The 6,000-nt window shown below is 36.8% G+C and overlaps 1 protein-coding gene across 2 annotated transcripts in view; it reads left to right on the top strand.

Annotated features, from left to right (window-relative positions):
- The first annotated feature begins 3,989 nt into the window (after positions 1–3,989).
- The window catches only part of SPATA16 (spermatogenesis associated 16), a 209,373-nt gene continuing 207,362 nt past the window's right edge, over positions 3,990–6,000 (top strand). Inside the window, exon 1 of one of the 2 annotated variants that reach the window (XM_036219324.1) lies at positions 3,990–4,087. The gene's annotated coding sequence lies outside the window, so the exon portion shown is untranslated. The remainder of the gene's footprint in view (positions 4,088–6,000) is intronic. The other variant, XM_016161394.2, reaches the window with a different exon arrangement.

The raw sequence follows: 6,000 nt of genomic DNA, 5'->3' as shown, positions 1-6,000 counted from the left end.
CAGACAGCAATGCTAGCAGAAGCCACTGTTCCTTTGTTGAGCCCTTCCCCACCCTAGAGTGGAGATGAAGGCAGGCACAATATCTGAGTCACCATCAACCTGGCTAAACACCACTAGACTCAACCTAGTGATTTCCTGAGACCCTTCCTCACTCAACTTTTGGGCCCAGCCAAACCTCCTCCAGTATCTTTTCCATTTAAATGGCCTGTCTTGGCTCAGGCTGAGGACTTTCCTAAAATCTCTCACAATCCTCAAACAAGCAGCATCTGGCCCTGCCATGCCCTGTACCTTTTGCTAAGCATCCCCAAGCCCAGCACTAGTGGCAGCTGGCTTTGATTCACAGCTTAGCCTTTCCCAGGCACCTCCTAGCCCAGCACAAGTGACAAGCATCTGCAAATCACTTTGAACCTCATATAAAGTGGGTCCAGTTAGGGCACAGTCAGTGGCTGACTTTTGCTTGCAACAGAGCCCCCGCCCACCCACTCACCCACCCCCCAAAAAAGGCAGACTTGGTAGGTAACAGTTTGCTGAAGTGAATGTAGGGTCAGATCCTGCACAACAGCTCCTCCACTACAGTCACAGCCAGTCCTCACAACCAATCAGTTTAAGGATCAATCTCTCCCATTGACATGCAAACAGCAACCAAGGGTCAACAACAACAGGAAGGCACACAAAACCCACACAACAAATACACCTAGAGCACCTGGCTTAGATAACAAGGGAGACTGTACCACAGGGCCTCACAAGACACCTATTACATAAAGCCACTGTACTAAGACTCGAAGACATAGCACCTCTACCTAATACACAGAAATAGACTAGGAGACATAGCACCTCTACCTAATACACAGAAATAAACAGGGAGGCAGCCAAAATGGGAACACAGAGAAACATGTTCCAAATGAAAGAACAGAACCAAGCTCCAGAAAAAAAAGAAGTAAACAAAATGGAAACAAAGAATGTATCAGATGCAGAGTTCAAAACACTGGTTATAAGAATGCTCGATAACTTCAGTGATAACTTCAACAAAGAGATAGGAAACACAAAAATGGAGATAGAAAACATTTAAAAAAAACAGTAAGAAATAAAGAATGCAATAACTAAAACAAAGAATGAATTAAAGGGAATCAACAGTAGATTAGATAAAGCAGAGTTGTGAATCAGCAATTTAGAAGATAAAGTAGCAAAAAACACTCAATTGAAATATCTAAAAGTAAAACATTCCAAAAAAATGAGGATATTTTAAGAGGCCTCTGGGACAACATCAAGCATACCAACATTCTTATCATAAGAGTACCAGAAGGAGAAGGGAGAGAGCAAGAAATTGAAAACCTGTTTAAGGAAGTAATGTCAGAAATCTTTCCTAGCCTGATGAAGGAAATAGACATATAAGCCCAGAAAGCACAGAGAGTTTCAAACAAGATAAACCCAAAGATGTCCATACAAAGACACATCATAATTAAAATGTCAAAAGTTAAAGACAAAGAAAATCTTAAAAGCAGCAAGAGAAAAAACAAGGAAGCTCCCAGAAGACAGTCAACTGATTCCTCAACAGAAACTTTGCAGGCCAGACGGGACTGGCATAAAATTTTCAAAGTATTGAAAAGTAAGAATCTACAACCAAGATTACACTACCCAGCAGGGTAGCATTTAGAATCGAAGAACAGATTAAGAGTTTCCCAGACAAGAAAAAGCTAAATGGGTTCATCACCAAAACCAATAGTACAAGAAATGGTAAAGGGACTTCTTTAAAAAGAAAAAAAAAAAAGATAAAAAAGATGAATAATAAAAAGCCAATAACCATATATCAACAATTACTTTAAATGTGAATGTGAATGGATTAAATGCTCCAAGTAAAAAACACAGGGAGGCTGAATGGATAAGAAAATAAGACCCATACATATGTTGCCTACAAGAGACTTACTTCAGATCAAAAGACACACAGACTGAAAGTAAAGAAATGAAAAAAAGATATTTCATAAATATGAAAAAAAAAAGCTGTGGTAATACTTATACCAGACAAAATAGACTTTAGAACAAAGGCTATAACAGACAACAAAGAAAACAGTAATCCCACTTCTGAGTATTTAGTTGAAGAAACCCAAAACACTACTTTGAAGAGACGTACATCCATGTGTTCATTGCAGCATTATTTACAATACCCAAGATATGGAGGCAACCTAGGTGTCTATCAATAGATAAATGGATAAAGAAGAAATGGTACTATATACAATGGAATATTATGCAGCTGTAAAAAAAAAAGAATGAAATCTTGCCTTCTGCAACAGCATGGATAGACCAAGAGGGTATTGTGCTAAGTGGAGTAAGTTAGAGAAAGGCATATGCCATATAATTTCACTTATATGTGGAATCTAGAGAACAAGTGAAACAAAACAGAAACAAGCTCATAGATGCAGAGAGCATTTTGGGGGGAGGGTTGCGAAGAAATGGGTGCAGAGGGTAGGAGATAAAGAGGGACAAATTAGTAATTTCGAAATAGTCATAGGGATGTAGAGCATAGCATGGGGAATATGGTAATATTGTAATAACCATGTATGGTATCAGATGGGTAATGAATTCATAAGGGTATTCATTTCATAATGTATATAAATGTCTAATCACTGTGTTGTATACCTGAGACTCATATAATATTGTATGCCACTGTAATTGACAAAAAAAAAAAAAACAGTAAGTGCTCTTTGACTTAAAAAAAATTCCATTTATAGGAAGAATCCTAAAGAAATAACCCAGAGATGTACATGAAAAGATATGCATTAAAGTACTTAGGCTTGGGAAAAAATGGCCCCCCAAAATAATTAATTAATTAAAAAATGTAAAAGGAACCTATATTTCCACTAAAATGATGGTATATCCATCCAATAGAATATGCGGAAATGAAATAACTTTTTAGCAGAATTTTATATGGCACACAAATTGCACCTTATATATAGTGTTAAGTGAATTAGGCAGAGTAGACTTCCAATTTAAATAGTCAGCACATCGATGATACTTTGCAAAAGATAGAGCAGTATAGAGCACTAAAATCATGACTGGACTCTTTTTATGAACTTCAGAAATAGGTAAAACTAAACTACATTGTTAGAAGCCAATAATCATTACTTTGGGGAACTAGATAAAGGGTCCTGATTAGGAGGAGCTTTCTGGGATGTTAGGAACATTTCACTTTTTTTATTTGGGTAGTGGTGACCTTTCTGGGTTCACTTTGTGATAATCCTTTAAACTTGTTTTCGCAGCTTAATTTTTCTGTATGTGTGCATTATTTTAATAAAAGTGATACATATATGATTTGTTAAATTATAAAGAAAAGCAAGTGATTGTCATACAATTCATAGCAGTGGTTAGGAGAATAATGCAATCCTTCAAGGTACATTTCTTCAAATGTACTGATAATATTCTACTTTCTAAAATGTATAGAAGAGACATGAATATTCTCCTTAATATATACAAACAGTATTTTAACTGCTACATATATGTATTTAAAAGTTAAAAGTTAAAAAAAATACTTTTCTTTAAAAAAGAGAAGATACATAAATCTTTATAAAGTGTATTTATGTGTATCGGATCTGTGTATTTGGGTGGTTGAGAAGAGGCAAGATTTATTTTTTAATCTATTCATAGTAAAGACACTACAAAGATATACACCAGACAATTTTTATTTTATGTACATCCTTTTGTATTTTCCAAATAATTCTTAATGATCAGATTACTTTTAGAATCCGAAATGTATAGATATAGATATATAGATATCTACATATAGATAGAGGTAGATAGATACACAAACTTTTTTTTTACGATTTAAGAAAAATCAGGTGCCACCGCAAAGTCCTAAGTCACGGTTGGGGGAAGGGGGCAGTGGCGCCAGGCTTGTGGGCGGAGTTGTGCGCGAAGGGGCGGGGCAGGGCGGAGCTTCGAGGACTGTGACGTTTCAAACCTGGGTGCCATTTGAGCTCACAGACCACCGTGGCCTTGGATTGGGACGTTTGGACCCCAGAGTAGGCAGATGCTGCAACTGGGAGGAGTCCAGAGCTTCGCCCTGTCCCCTCCGGGCTGAGCCACAATTGCAGAGGTAGGAGGAGATTCAGGGCTGCTCAGTTAAAACTTTCACCTTCACTGGCTATGTGGGAAGGAGGCTGAGCTTCAGGGGAAGGTTCGAGTAAGTTGGGGGAAAACAACTTCCACCTGAGGGACGGGGAACGTTCCTTATCGATAAGCCTAGTAAGTAGCCAAAAAATCCTTTCCCACGGGCAGTTAGAGAGGGCGTTCCAAAGTGGTTCCCTGTCCCTTACACGTGCACGCCCTATCCCATTCCCATGATTCTATTGGGTTTCCTAGTAACAGATTTTTTGTTTTTGTTTTGTTTTATGCTAATTTGTATTCCTTAAAAAAGTGTATAATTTAAGGACATCTGCCTCTGGTCAACTGAAAGGTCATGATGACTTTTTCAGAGTCCAGATTATTTTTTTCATTATCCTTTGAGGTATGAGCTGTTGTCTACTTAACTCGTGATTTCACTGTAGACTGTAGATAGTGAATGTCACTGAGTTGAGTAGAGAGACAATCTGACCTGTGTCTTTAACTGGGTGTATTCTAACATCACATCTGGCATAAAATGTGTTGCCTGAGATGTTTGGTATATGAGTGAGTGAGTGAGTGAGTGAGTGAGTGAATGTCTTTCACAAGTAGCCATTCAAAGGTGGTTCGGCATAAACAATGGAAAAGAGCTGTCAAGCTTGTTTAAAATTTCACATTCCTTGTCCATAAAATATTTATAGGTATCAGTAAGGGCCTCAGTTTTTGTAACACCAGCAAAGTGTGTACCATTTTTAGTGAGCCACTGGTTTGAAATATCAAATGCTTGAAATTTTGCTTTTTATTGATACATATTTTTATTTAATTTTTTATGATTAAATTTAATGTACTAATAATGTTAAATACACCAAAGGACTTTGGATCTTTCCAATTTTATCAATAAGAACTTGAATACCGTACAGGTGCTCTCTTTTAAATATTTCAGGCTGGATGGACTGTTTTCCTCCAAATGGAAAACATGACTTCAACTAGAACATAATAATAACATTTTACAAGGTCTTCCCCCCCCCCCTTCATTTGTGACAAGAGCTTGAGGATTTTGGTAAAGGCAAAGGTAAATAAAGGAAGAAAAGAAAAAGAATGCACTAGAAGCAAGAGATGGGCTAGAATCCTTCCAACTGCCTAATTCTGTACACAGCCTGTAGTTTTCTTCGCTGTCTTGGTTTAAGAGGAATGAAATATTGATTCTGATATGAAAGAAAGGGATTCAACTGGAAGCAACACTGTTGTGTGGTGTTTCAGAGAGGTTTAAAATAATTTTTAAACCTCTTTTACAAATGTATACAACCAACCTAAACTAGTGAATGGTCATGGAGTATAACACAAGTACATAATCAAGATAGAACTGAGATTTTTGTTTGTTTGTTTCCCAAGTGGACTTTTCATTGAAGTACCTGCTCAATCTGTTCCTCATCAGTGTTATTATAACCAAATGGCTAAAGCTTCCAATCTGGTCATTTTCAAAGATATTTCCAAAGAGAAATCATTTTAAAAGCCATTCAGGAAAAATACCCTCTTTTTTTTCCCTCACTGTTCAGAATAGAAAATAACTACTTATAACAAAAACTGCCCTAAATTCATAAAGTTATTCATCTTCTGAGCAGTGAAACTAGCACATTGGAAATTGATTACAACTTAAAAGAAAACAAATGAACATGAATCATAATCATGAGTTATAGAACTTTAAAATGATCTCCAGGCATAAGCCTATAGTTTATTCTTTACTGCGAGAGAATATTTCCTAATTAAGACACACAATGACTAAAGCCACATTTCTCTGCATAGAATTTAAATGCAATTTCTTTTTTTTTCTTTTATATTACACATCAGTTGAAAATAGATGACTAGGTACCCCAACAATGGTAGGCTATGGTAACAAAAGCCATACAA

Source organism: Rousettus aegyptiacus, unplaced genomic scaffold, assembly GCF_014176215.1.
Source record: "Rousettus aegyptiacus isolate mRouAeg1 unplaced genomic scaffold, mRouAeg1.p scaffold_m13_p_4, whole genome shotgun sequence".
Taxonomy (NCBI): Eukaryota; Metazoa; Chordata; class Mammalia; order Chiroptera; family Pteropodidae; genus Rousettus; species Rousettus aegyptiacus.
The sequence above is the reverse complement of the archived record's forward strand: the minus strand, read 5'-3'. Positions and strand labels throughout refer to the sequence as shown.